The sequence below is a fragment of the Camelus bactrianus genome, chromosome 2 (genome assembly GCF_048773025.1).
Source record: "Camelus bactrianus isolate YW-2024 breed Bactrian camel chromosome 2, ASM4877302v1, whole genome shotgun sequence".
Lineage (NCBI taxonomy): Eukaryota > Metazoa > Chordata > Mammalia > Artiodactyla > Camelidae > Camelus > Camelus bactrianus.
The window spans coordinates 33,931,971-33,945,145 of NC_133540.1; the positions used below are offsets into that span (position 1 = coordinate 33,931,971).

The following is a 13,175-nucleotide window of genomic DNA, read 5'->3' on the forward strand; positions in this document are numbered from 1 at the left end:
AGCTTTGTCTCAAGAAACCTAGTAATACTCCTTTAAGTAGTTTTTCCTTCACTGGGCTTGGAGGCTGCAAGTCTGCACAATATTCTGTATACAGTGAATTCTCCATAAATGCTACTGATTGACAAATGACCGGTAGAAGAAAGGGAAAAGGCTGAAGCTCAGATTCATCAATTTTGTTAATTGTTAGCAGCCTGGGTAAAAGTTTTGATAAAGAGGTCAGAGCTAATGGTTCCAATGAGGTTTTTTTTTTGGTATTAACTAAGGTTTCATTCATCCTAGCTGCCAGCATATTTGATTAATCTACCCTAGTACCTCCTCCCACACAAAGAGAATTATAATTTTGCTTCTATACCATATGGTGGAGGAGCAGGAATAGGATTTACAACTGTGGACTGTAAGCCATTCATCATCTTCTTAAACCTCATTTGCCTTTCCAAGTTTCAATACAGTAGAATTAGTATTCGAATTAATTAATCCTACCTAGTGGCCTGTACATAAAAATGGGCCCCAACACCTGTCTGTTAAATGAGTCACAGATAATTCTTGCATCTTTGTTCCCTGGATTTTCTTTTCAACCACACCTACAGCAGATACTGCAAACAAGTAGGTGAATTTGCATTATTGATACCAGGGAGAGGGAACCAGTGTTTGCCAGAAGTTGATCTTTGTCTCGGGTGGATTAATCACAGCTGAGGTCAAGATGAATAAATCTATGTTCCAGAATGGCCCGGTTACAGTTCAAGACTCAAAGAAAACAAAGGAAGTTAGAGGCTAGAAAGAGGAAGGAAGTGAAAGACTCTCCAAAAGAAAATACAGATGTTCTAAGAGACTCGTTATTGTTATAATTTGACTTTGTAAAAAGTCCAGCTGAACTTAGTGCTGTTTGGTCTTAATCAACAACATGATGTATTGTGTCAATTCCATCATGGGACAGCGAATAGGAAATACCTTGGGGCCAATCTTATTAAAAGTTACATTTCTTTATATATGAAAAAAGGAATATGTACTTTTAAAGCTTTTTAATTAAAAGTAATATATATATGTATATGTATACATACACACAACACATCCACACACAGAATCACTATAACACTTGCTCTCTCCTACAGAAAAAAATAGCTAAATATTTTCCTTTGAAATTTTCCATGCTATTACTCCTCAAAATAAACCAGGACTGTGAATAGCTGTATTTTTACAAAAGTCACTGGTTTAGGTAAAAAGAGTTTAAATAGCTAGATGCCTGCAAATGCACTTAGAATATGTTTATAATATAGAACATTCATTTCCAGTGGTATTCCACTGAAGCAGTTACTTACATTATTGGAAATGGGGAAATTGTTGCCACTTGGGTCAATCCATTTTCGTCTCTGACTACCCAGAAGCATGTGTGCCTGTTAACCCTTCCAGAGCCAGCCCCAACTCATTGTCTGTTGATTTCAATTGAATAGAGGAGGAAATTTTACTTCTTGTAAAGCTTCTAGTCCGGGTGTCTAGATAGCATGGTGATAAGCATCATATAAACAGAGAGGGATGGAATTCAAGTTACCTTTATCTATGCCTCCTTTCATATACAGTATGTGTCATAGACAGACACCAGTGTCTCATTACATGACCACCCACAGAACACTACCCAATGTGACATTCTTCAGGGGAAATTAACAGAAATGTTTTACCACATCAGTCTCTTCCAAGAACACTGATTCAATAATAGTACTTACAAAGTGATCAGATGCCCATGGAAGCTTCCTTCTTCCACTGTTTTGGCTGAGGGGCATAATAAATACCTTGAATTCTAAAACCAGTTAAAGCAGAATGATACAGAAGAGAACACACTCACACACACACAAGCACACTCATGGATAAACACACACACACACACACACACACACAGATTTATGGATGTCAACTTCTCATCTATCGTTGATATTTCTGTATTTCCAGTATTCTCTCCCTATAGGCATGTAGCCATTTCTCCTGTTAGTCTCCACATTTTCTTACTAATTGTTATACATGGTTATAGTAAACACATACAGAATGGTTCTCTCTCCTTTAAAAACATTTTCAAAAAGTCACGAAGCTCATTGGATTTCAAAGAGCAAATGATGATTCCAAATGAAGTCGCCCAGACTCAAGAACATAATTAGTATTAGAAATCTTCAAAATCTGAATATTGATTACCTAATATTTCTCTAAGAGTCACAATATAAGGAATATATCTAGATGTGCAGTTCATAATAGTATCTTTTTTAAACAAAGAGAACCTGGCGTGGATTGTGATGCATACGGCTTTCCCAGAGGAGCAGAACTGATCTGAGGCTTGATCCATCTACTGGAACGTTCAGGGCAGACGTGGAGGACCACACCATCAACATCATTTTGTTTTCACACAGATACTGTATTTTTGTGATCTGAGTAGAAAGCTGTATGAAGAAATTTTTTCAGTAGCGGGAAGAGATTCGGTGATTAGAAGGGATGAAATAAGGCTAAAGGAGCCGTAATAACAAGGACAGTTCTGGCAGGAGAGTGGGCCTGGTGGAAAGGTGGAATTTGGAGACGGAAGATATGAAGAAATACAATTTACTGAACGTGCGTTAGAAGCAGACCACAGAGTGAGTGTGTGTGTGTGTGTGTGTGCTGGGTGTCAGACGATGGCAAAAATTACATCACATCATGTTTTCTAGCTTCATGAGATACTCAGCTGCTGCAATTTGTAAGAGTCAGTAAAACAAGCTAAACTCTTCAATACCACATGGAGGTGAGCTAAGTTGACATGAACTATGAAGACCCTTGAAAGCTCATTTGGATAAAGAGCTTCAGCGTGCAATCTCTCCAAATAAGCTTATAATCACAGTCTCAGCTTTGGGACTCTCACTTGTGTGTGTTGTCAATTCGTTTCTCACTTAAAGTAAAATGGAAGGGTGAACAGGAACTAGAGAGACCATTTTTACTTTCAGTTTTGGCTTGGTGTTAGCGGGTTTAACAATAATCCCATGGAATCTAAGATGTAATTATTTCCCGTTTCTCAAAATTGAAAACTCCTCAGGGTTTTTTGTTTTGGTGGGGGTTGGGTCTTAAAACTCACTACTTTGGGGGTAGGAGCTTGCTAGAAAGAAACTATTCTGGCTGTTCGGAGGCGTTCTCTCCATGTAAGTTAAAGTAATCTTTAGAAGAACAGGAGGTGCTGATAGAATAATTGTGTTTACTCTTCCCACTTCATGATTTTTGTCTTATAAACATTGTTTTGCATTATTGGGCTCCACGTTCCTTTTTCTCATCTGATGTTTTACAAATATTTTTCTAATTGCCTGAGACAGTGTGGTCCAATAAAGTTAAATTGACTTTGGGTTGAACTTGTTTGTCTGATCTCTTGCCAGAGGTTATAGTCACCCACATGAACTGACTTTCACTCTGTTTCTTGGTCTCTGCCTCTCTCTCCCTTTTATGTTCTTTTGCTCTCGTTAGCCTTTTTCTCCACTCTATTCTAATATACAACCCTGGAATTGGTTCTCAAGACTTCATAAAGAAATTATTTAAAAAATAAGATCATCGATATAAATGTATGTATGTATGTATCTATCTATCTATCTATTTTAATCTATCCATCCATCCATCCATCCATCTTCCATCTAAATACTTCAGCCACCTAAATCAACAGATCTGAGTTTCAACCCAAGTCATGGGAGGAGGTGCACTCAATGCTTAGAAAACAAGAGTGCTTGGAATAGCCCATTTGTTTGACGTCTGGAAACACTTTACAAACAACCTCCAGGAAAATAACAAAGCAAATAGTGCTGGTCTACCGCAATGGAACAGATATGGTGTGTGATCAGTTAGCTGCAACCCACAAATAAACACAGACAGGCAATCTAGCAAGCAAAAACAGAAACCACATTATTGTCCATCACAGACTGAAGAGTTTAGAATAAACTTAAAGCCTCATATGTGTGACTTCTAGACTCAGGAAAGAAGGTTAAAAGCTTCAAGGACTCTTCCTGGTTTTGTATAGTAAGCTCCCGAGTTTCCCTTTAACCCCAAAGATCAACATTTATTTTAACATCTACCCACTTTGACCAAAGCCTAAGTCTTGGGAGTTCTCATTCCTGTTGCTCTCTCTGACTGCTTTTGCAGAATGGAAGCCACAGGTTTCGGCTTCTCATGGTGCAGCGACAGTTCCCTTGCTAAATTTCCAGCAGTGAGAGCGTGGCCTGGTCCACCAAAATGGTACCATGAGACGTGAACCTTTTCCGTGCACTCAACCTGTTTTCACATGAAGTTGGAGTGATATCTCTGGCCAGCAACTCTAGTTTACCAAGAGTAATGAACGTGCACTGCTTGTTTGGAAATTCTAAACAACTTTTTTTCTTTCTTTCAGGTGCGTCTATCAGATCCGTCATAAAGTTCTTTCACTCAGTCTCTCAGGACAGATGATCACCCTCATCTCTGTATCATATTCCAATTAGAAAGGTGAACTTCTCATCTTGATCCTTCTTTCCTATCCCTAATTATGGACTCATTTTTTGTCTGAACCTATTTGCAAACTGGGATTGACCATAACTTAGGCACAAATATAGAACTGTTTTTGTTTCTCCTGAATCTGAAGCAACAATAGTTTGCTCGTTCTTCCAATGTTTCCATCTTCTTTCTTTGAAACTTTGGTCCCTTTGACTTCTCCTGAATAGTCTACTTTGTTACTATACCTCTGTTTCCTTTTCCTATGGCCTAGGATAGGGCCACAGTCATAGATTAGGTTTAAGAAGGTTAGATTAATGTAAATTGGACACTAAGCAGAGAGTCAAGGGAAGAGAGAATGTATTTTGTCTAATATGTTGCGATGAGACAGGGCCTGTGATTAAGGGTACGGAAGAGGATACAGAGTAACTAACTCACTTCTCCAATGGACATTAGATGCAGACATGAGGCTGGTCATCAGCTTTTACTTCTCTCATTGCTTCATTTAGAGAAAACTGCAGAATAAACAGAATCCCAGGAGCTATGGGATCAATGGCCAAAAACAGTCTGCAGAGGATACACTCTAGATAAAACTCCCCTCTGACCTCCTCTACTGGTGTTCTGTAAGAAACGGCAGCACCCCACTCCTCCTATCCCCACAATTTTACCAGCTCCACAAACTTACAAGAATGTATCAAAAGAATAAAATAGATAAACAACAAGGCCCTACTATATAGCACAGGGAACTATATTCAACAGCTTGTAATAACCTATAATGAAAAAGAATATATATATGTATAACTGAATCATTATGCTGTACACCAGAAATGAACACAACATTGTAAATCAACTATACTTGAATAAAAAAAAAAGAATTCAATCAGAACCATCATTATGTCCTGGTAATAAAAGAAAGAAGATGTGAATAGTCAGTGTAGTTCTTGGTTGATGACACTAATTTTCTGAGAAAGAAGGGAAGAACCAGATACCCTTCAGTACAATTATGAGGAACTATGGAGTCTATTGAGAAAGGTCAGAGTTCTTCAAATAGAGGAATATTCTTTCTTCAATATATTGTTGAATAAGATGATAAGTAATGCTTATATTTAAAAGATATGATAAGGAAATAGGTCTCAGTAAAGATCCAGAATGCCCACACCTCTCATTGTTGGGAAGACTGAAGCGGAGATGGGAGTACCACATTCATTCTTGTCCATGAACTGGTCAGTCCCTCCTCATCTTAACCTTCTCTCCCACGTGACTTTAAAATGGAATACAGGTAAACAAGAGTCCATATCCAGCTCATGCCTGGGATGCTCCCATGCTCTAAAAGACTTTCACTGAGGAGTGAGAGAGTCTTCTTGCAAGGAGAAGGGACGGAGATGCTGGTGGGGTTGTAAATTGAGAGACTTGGAGAGGGAAGTGCTTGCAGGCTGGGGCTAAACCTGAGGACAGGAGGGCCATGTCAGAGGGGGCAGTGGCATTTATAAGGACACCCTCCCTCAGAGGGTTTGCATCATAAAATGACTATTATTTTAATGACTTTATTTATTTATCTATTTGTCTGTTTATTTTATTAGTCATTTCTCATTCCAAAAAGATTTGTTGGAGTTAGCATGTGCCAGTTACCATTCTAAGGCTTCAATGAACAAGATGAGGTCCCTGCATTCATGGACAGATTTCTTTCACCATATAGTTTCATACACACACACGTGTGATTTTAAATTGTGGTACGTTTCTTGAAGGAATTAATAGGGAGCATGAGGAGGCAGCAGGAGTAGGGTAGGGAGGACAGAGGTGACAGATTGATGGACTCAGCATGTCTTCAACTTCCCTCCACCACACCTTCTAGCTGCAGAGACCTACAATTGTAAATTACATTTTAGACTCCCTTGAACTAGAGTTCTGGATGGGATAGAGGTTCTACCAACCATTGGTACCCGTGAAAAACTTGAACTCAGACACGAGTCAAGTGGGAGATGGTGGCCACTGGCACACATGTTTCTGGTAAGGATGTAGCAGATGCAGAGTGGCTCCTGAGCCAGCATTTACCTCAGGTACTTTCCTGAAGGTGACAATGGCATCCCCGGCTACCTAGTTCCTAGATGTGTAGTTAAGACTGTATGATCCTGCAGCCAGCAGTTATGACAGTGCATCCTGACCCCCTGGTTTCTGTAGTATGCAGAAATAGCAGTTCTGTTGGTGCACGTTGTTTGTATAATCATCTGGGGACTCAGCATAGAGCCTCCTATTCTGGCCATTCCAACAATTTAGTAAGTATCTAATGGCTTTCAATTTAAAACGGCAAGAGTAATTTTTGATGTTTGCAATTGAACTCTGGCTGCAAAGAGGGACTCCTTGAGCCATGTGGCCAAGAATCACCTCTCTGAGGATGACTTGAGCTGAAACCATAGGAACTGAAAAGAACCAGGCTGAGAAGAGCTAAGAGAAGGGGATTCCATGCAGGAACTTACAAGTGCAAACATCCTGTGGCTAACGGAGCTTGCATGTTAGGGAATTAAAAGGAGAATATTCTCATGCAAGACGAGATCAGAGGTTGGTAGAGACCAACTCACGACAAAGGATTTGCATATTAGGGCATGGGTGACAGGAAGCCATCAGATGGTATGAAAAAGAGAAGAGCCCTGATCTGATTGATGCCTTCAAAAGCTCACCCTGGCTGGCATATGGAGAGTGAGTTCCACAGGGAGAAACAGAAACATCCCCTAAAAGGCTATTTTGGGGATTCATGCAAGAGATGATGATGTTTTAGGATCACAGTAGTCAAAAAAATTCAAAGTTATAAAAAGGACAAATTTAAGACGTATTTTGGAGGGAAAGCTGATAGGAATTGCTGATGGATTGTATGGGAATATGAAAAAGTGGAGGAAATAAGGATGACACAACATTTTTAGCTTGAGCAAGTGGGTAGCATGAAGAAGGAGAATTCAGGATGAGGGTCAGATTTGGGTGGGAGATTAAAACAGTTCTATTTGATATATTTAAATTGTGAGGTACCTGCAGCCTGTGTCAGTTACCTTTTATTGTATGACAAGCCACTCCAAAACCTAACAGCTCAAAACAACACAATTGTTATTTCTCACATGTCTGTACGGCTGGCTCTTTTGTTGGTCTCACTTGACCTCACTCATGGGGCTGCATTCAGCTAGAGGATTTTATAGTCTAGAAGACATGAGCTGAGTTCATTCACACATCTGGCAGCTGGTCCTTGCTGTTGCCTGGGAAACCTTAGTTCACCTCCTCTTGGTCCCTCAGCCTCCAGTAAGCTAGCCTGGTTTCCTTACATGGCAATCTGTCTGGCTAGCAGTCTAAGAAAATGAAAGTAGAAGCTGCAAGTCTTCTTGAAACCAGTGTCTGGACTTTGGACTTCTATCACATTCTGTTGGTCAAAACAAGGCAGAGACCAGTCCAGATTCAAGGGCAGGAGAAACAGACTGTTGCTCTTATGGGGAAGAGCGCCATAGTCATGGGGCAAAGAGTCATGGGGGAAATTATTGTTGCCATCTTTGAAAGGAATCATTCAGAGACCCATTCTAGTGGGAATGTCATGTAGGCAGTTAGATATGAGTCTGGAGCTAAAACGAGAAGTGTCAGTTCACCTATATGATGTCACTGCTAAGTTGTCATCCAAGAATGGAGCACCGACTCAGTTACTGATCTGTTAGATTAAATGATACTGTTTGCAAGCTGTCTTTTCTCCCTATAACTCTACTGATTTTTTTTTAGCATTGTGTAGAAAAGTCAGATTTTTCTATTTTAAAAATAGTTGAAAAATAAATAAAAAGAATCATATTTTGTGACACATGAAAATCATATAAAATTCGAACTTCAGAGTCGGTACATGAAGAATGAGCCCTGTCATAGTCATTCGTTTACATACTGACTGTGGCTGCTTTCACAGTCCGAGAGCAGAGCTGAGGAGTTTTGAAAGAGCCCATCTGCTCCATAAGGACGGAAACTTACTATCTGGCTCTTTGCAGAAAGTTTGACCTTGACCTTATGTAACAGGATGAAAAGCATCTCCACCACACTGCATTGTGTAGTGCTTACACTTCATATTTTTTAGCTATTGGAGTTAAATGTTGAGAAGTGTTACCCTTTTTCCTATCTTCAGAAAAGTGAGAACTGGAAATACAAGAAATGAAACTTCTCAGATCAAACCTTTGAATTTTTTACTATCCAATGGGAGGTTATCCACTGCGGTTGAGTCAAAAAATTTTAATCTGGGCCTATGGAGAGCACTTTTGATGATTTTAATACAAGTGTTGAAAATGCGTGCCTATACAGGATGCCATGGGACCACTCCTAAGACCATTTGAGTATAAATATAGGGGGTTACAGTGTTTTGCACACTTCTGTAGTCTGAAACCCTAGAGTGAAGTAGATGAGGTATAATATGAATTGTTTTGGCATCACTGGCCTCATTGAAAGCCCCCATGCATTTGCACATCTGTGTCTGCAAAAAGAAGGAATAATTGTTCGGCTCTGCTATTGCTGTTTATGAATCAGAAGAACAAAAAGGCAACAGAATAAACAAAATGTCATGTTCATACAAATCCTGATTAGGGTAAAATCATCTGGCTGGCATTGCCTGTGTACAACATCACCAACAGAGCTGCCAGCTAGTGAGGGGAGCCTCACAGGTCCCTTGTCTTGGGGCTTCAAAGCTTGGAACGGCTTATTTGAAGGTTTACACAAAAGCTAGATCTACCCAAAAGAGTTAAGATCTAGTCTCTGAGCGTTTGCTATTATTAAGCAACTTGTCTTTAAGAATCCCCGAAGTCCTAGGCGATGTCTGAATAACTGACTATCCGTTACAGGGCGATTTCCAAAATATGTTTGATTCATACCTTTGAGCAGGGTTTCTCCCCCTCAGCACTACTGACATTTGGGGCCAGATCACTCTTTTTGTGAGTCCTGTGCACTGTAAGATGTTTACCAGCATCCCTAGCCTCTTCCCACTAGATGCCAGTAGCACCCTCCCCATTCTGTCACATGCAACCAAAGCATCCTGAACTGCACAGCATTTCAGGATCTGCTCAGTCCTCCCTGCCCCATGCTCTAAACCCAGTCAGTTTGTCTACATGGGCACACATGGATGCTACAGCCACGTCTGACTATTGCCATAGTCATGGGGCAAAGAGTCATGGGGGTGATATCGCCTTAAATCTACTAATATTTTCTCCCTCAGTGAAATAACATCTTTTTTTTTAACTTCTAGTTTTATAGTATAATTCTATCTATGAGGGCAGACTGAGTTTCTATATAAATAGACTCAAAATATATAATTGCTAACACTCCACAGAGGTTAGCTTATTACTCACTTAATAGTTCAAAGACGTTTCTATGATGTAATAAATCAGGAAACTGAACTTCTTCCATCTTGGGAGCCCACCATTCCTAGAGTCTTGACATTTCCATCTGCCTGCAGCCTGTGGAAGGATAAAGAGAGAGTTCAAAGAGTGAAAACATCCACCTCTAAAGAGCCGTGGCTCAGAAACGACATGCATCACGGCTGCTCGTGTTCCATTGAGAAAAGTTAGTCTTTTGGCCTCGCATAACAGTAAAGGAAGCTGGGAATATAGCCTTGTTATAAGCCAAGGAAGAAAGGAAGCAGGGTGCTTGTGAACAGCTAGTCTCAGCCACAAAAAAACCCATGTTAAATCTAAAAAAGGACACAAATCAACTTGGCTACAAAACAGAAACAGACTCACAGACATAGAGAGCAAAATTATGGTAACCAGGGAGTAAAGGGGGTGGGAAGGGATAAATCGGGAGTTTGAAATTTGCACCTCTTGGGGAGTGACGGAAATGCTGGCTATCTTGATTGTGGTGGTGGTTTTGTTGGTATATACATCTACCAAAATTCATCATATTGTTCATCTGAAATATGTGTAGTTTACTATACAGGAATCATACCACAATAGAGGTGTTTTAAAAAAGCACATCAAATGTCACCTTTCTCACCCACCAGACAGGATCTTTCTGTCTATGATCCTGTGCACTCTGCAGGTGGCATTTGGCTGTGCTCGAATCATGAATGCCCTTTTCACCCAATTAGCATTTTTCTCCAACTAGATTCTAAGTTTTTTTGAGAATACCAAGTATTTTTATGGTTTCCTATACCTTGGCTACCGTACCTAGGTTGGAAGCTTCATTCTGAAACGAGTCACCTGGAGTGCTTGTTAGCGAGCAGGTTGCTAAACCCCAGTCCCAGAGTTGCTGACTCAGTTGGTCTAGGGTGGGGCTTAAAAATTTGCATTTCCCACAAGTTCCTAGGTGATTCTGGTGATGTTGGAAAGCCGCTGACCTGGACTATACCAAGTCTTAACTGACTGTGCAGTTAACAAACAGTAAGGGGCACACTTCTGAATTTTTAGCATTAGGAGGAAGGCACAGAATTAGGCATATGCTGCCTTTTTAACCTGCTTCTCCCTCCCTTCTTCATGTCCCTCTCATGTCTCTCTTCTGAACCATCTTATCGGAATAGAGAAACCTGAACCGATGATTTTTGGCTTTGTTTCTTTTTTAAAAATCATAGTTGGATTTTTAAACAATAGGAGGAATTTTACACTCCATTTTGAAAAGTGATTTAATTTAAAAAGTGTTAATCTAATTTTTTTAAATCCTCAAATTTGTCCTGGGGGAACGGAATAGAAAACGCTAAGAAATTTAGGAGAAAAATGGTTCTTTCGGGTCTCTGTTATTTTTCATGATAACTATAAAGTAGCCAGTAAGAAAAATGACATGTCCTTTGAAGTGACAGAGAATTTTGGTTATTTTTTAAAAATCCATGTTTTTCAAGTATAAACTCATTACAGTTTTATCCCATCCAACAATACAGTCTCTTTGGAAAAGTAATAGTATCACCGGATGTATAATTTTCTCTTTAAAATAATAAAGACATTTTTAGTCTGACCAAACATTTCTGAAATTCTAATAAAATAAATGCCTTCCTTATATTTTCTGGAAGATACTAAGTAAAATCATAAGAGATGTAAGGGTCAGATGAGTTGCTATGTCATAATGAGAAGGACCAATTTACTCTGGATTTAAAAAATATCTGTGTAGCTAATGAGCTTCATTTCCATTATACCTGTGTCCCCTGTGAGGGATGGAACTGGAAGTCATGCAGAGCATGACGCAGAGTAGTTGGCAGGAGAGGGTAAGGCCTGAGAGCAACGATTTTGGGGAAAGCAACTTCGGTAAAGAGTGTCAGGAAAGACAAAGTTCCTAGCAAGTGAAACACCACAGTTCGGGCCCTAAGCAACGTAACCACAGTAGACTCTGGGAAGGCAGAGGCCAAGGGAGCCCTGAAAGGTAAGATGGTGAGATGGGCCATCTAAAGGGTAACACTTCTGACAGCAAAAGGGGATGCTGTTAGCAGCCTCACCAAGACCACAGATGTAGACTGGGGCTGTCTCAGCAAAACGTGACTGTATTTCCCTGACTCACAGGTGAAGGAGGACGCTGGACGTACTGTAGGGGATTATGACAGCTGACAGGAGATTAAGGCACAGATCAGTTCACCAGGTTGGCCATCAATCTAGGGCTCATACCTCCTCCTGAAGTATCTGGACCAGTTTCGAATCTTGACGTTTTTATTTTTAAATTAACATTATTATTTCTCCCACATTGTGAAAACTCTCAGACGCCTCCTGATCTAACAACGGGTGGGAGATGGTACCGTGTGGGAGTTAGCGTGGTCTTAGACAGGCCGCAGCAGGAAGACTGGTTCTACTGCTTTCCAGCTGTGTGATCGATCTTAACCTGCTTTCTCATCTGTGAAGCAGGGACAAGAATAACTTTTTCAGGCTGTCATAAGGATTGAATTAGACGGTGTACACAAGTGTGTGACGTGGTGATTGCTGCGTACTCAGTAACTTCTTCTAACAGCTCCTAGGCTACAAAATCTTTCAAATTTAGAAAAGACACAAGCACATTTCATCAGTTCTTTTTCCTAATTTACTCACTTATTTGGTAGATACTTATTAAGTCCTTAATACATGCTAGGTGTTCTGTTAGGCATCAACTGTAAAAAAACAAAACCATCTTGGCCTCAACTTACAGAGATTTCAGAATAATTAAGAATAAAGAATAAGGAGGAAACAGAGTATCACATAAGGAAACAGTTTTATGTAAAATTTCAACTGAGATTTCAGGATAGAGACTTCCCTATCCTGTACCTTAAGAGTGAAATCTGACTGAGTCTCGGAGAACCAGACAGATTTTGTGTGGAAAAGATCACTTTGCTTGAGGTTTCAGAGCAGAGTAGGGGGATTTCAGAGTGGCTGTGAATAGTCCGTTTAATGGCACATCGCATTAGCCCACGAAAGAGATGACTCTATTTTTCCCTCCAGAAAATAAGGTGATCATACTGCCAAACTCACCACCTGCTGGTGGGACAGCAGTTTGTCTTGGGCCCACTGGACAAACAGGCAGACTTATGACCTTGATATTTACGTTAGCAGATACTCAACTGGATCTTATCCTGCATGTTCACATTTAAAGCAAAATTTCTGCCTAGAATATCAGTACTTTATAATCATGTGCTATTTATTCAAAGGTGCAAATTTTAACAGCAGAGGAAAAAAAATTCAAGTATAGGAGTTTAAAAGCAATATACTGCCCTGAGGTACACGGAATATATGAATTTTGCATGGGCCGGGTTCTCAGAGAATCTTCCTGTCTCTGACTTGTCTTCA

At 40.0% G+C, this 13,175-nt stretch overlaps 1 long non-coding RNA gene across 1 annotated transcript in view; it reads right to left on the reverse strand.

The window, feature by feature from the left end:
- LOC123616711 (uncharacterized) overlaps positions 1-13,175 on the reverse strand; it is a 46,255-nt gene that overhangs the window by 24,925 nt on the left and 8,155 nt on the right. Inside the window, exon 2 of the long non-coding RNA XR_006724716.2 lies at positions 9,795-9,902. This is a non-coding gene — a long non-coding RNA (uncharacterized LOC123616711). The remainder of the gene's footprint in view (positions 1-9,794; positions 9,903-13,175) is intronic.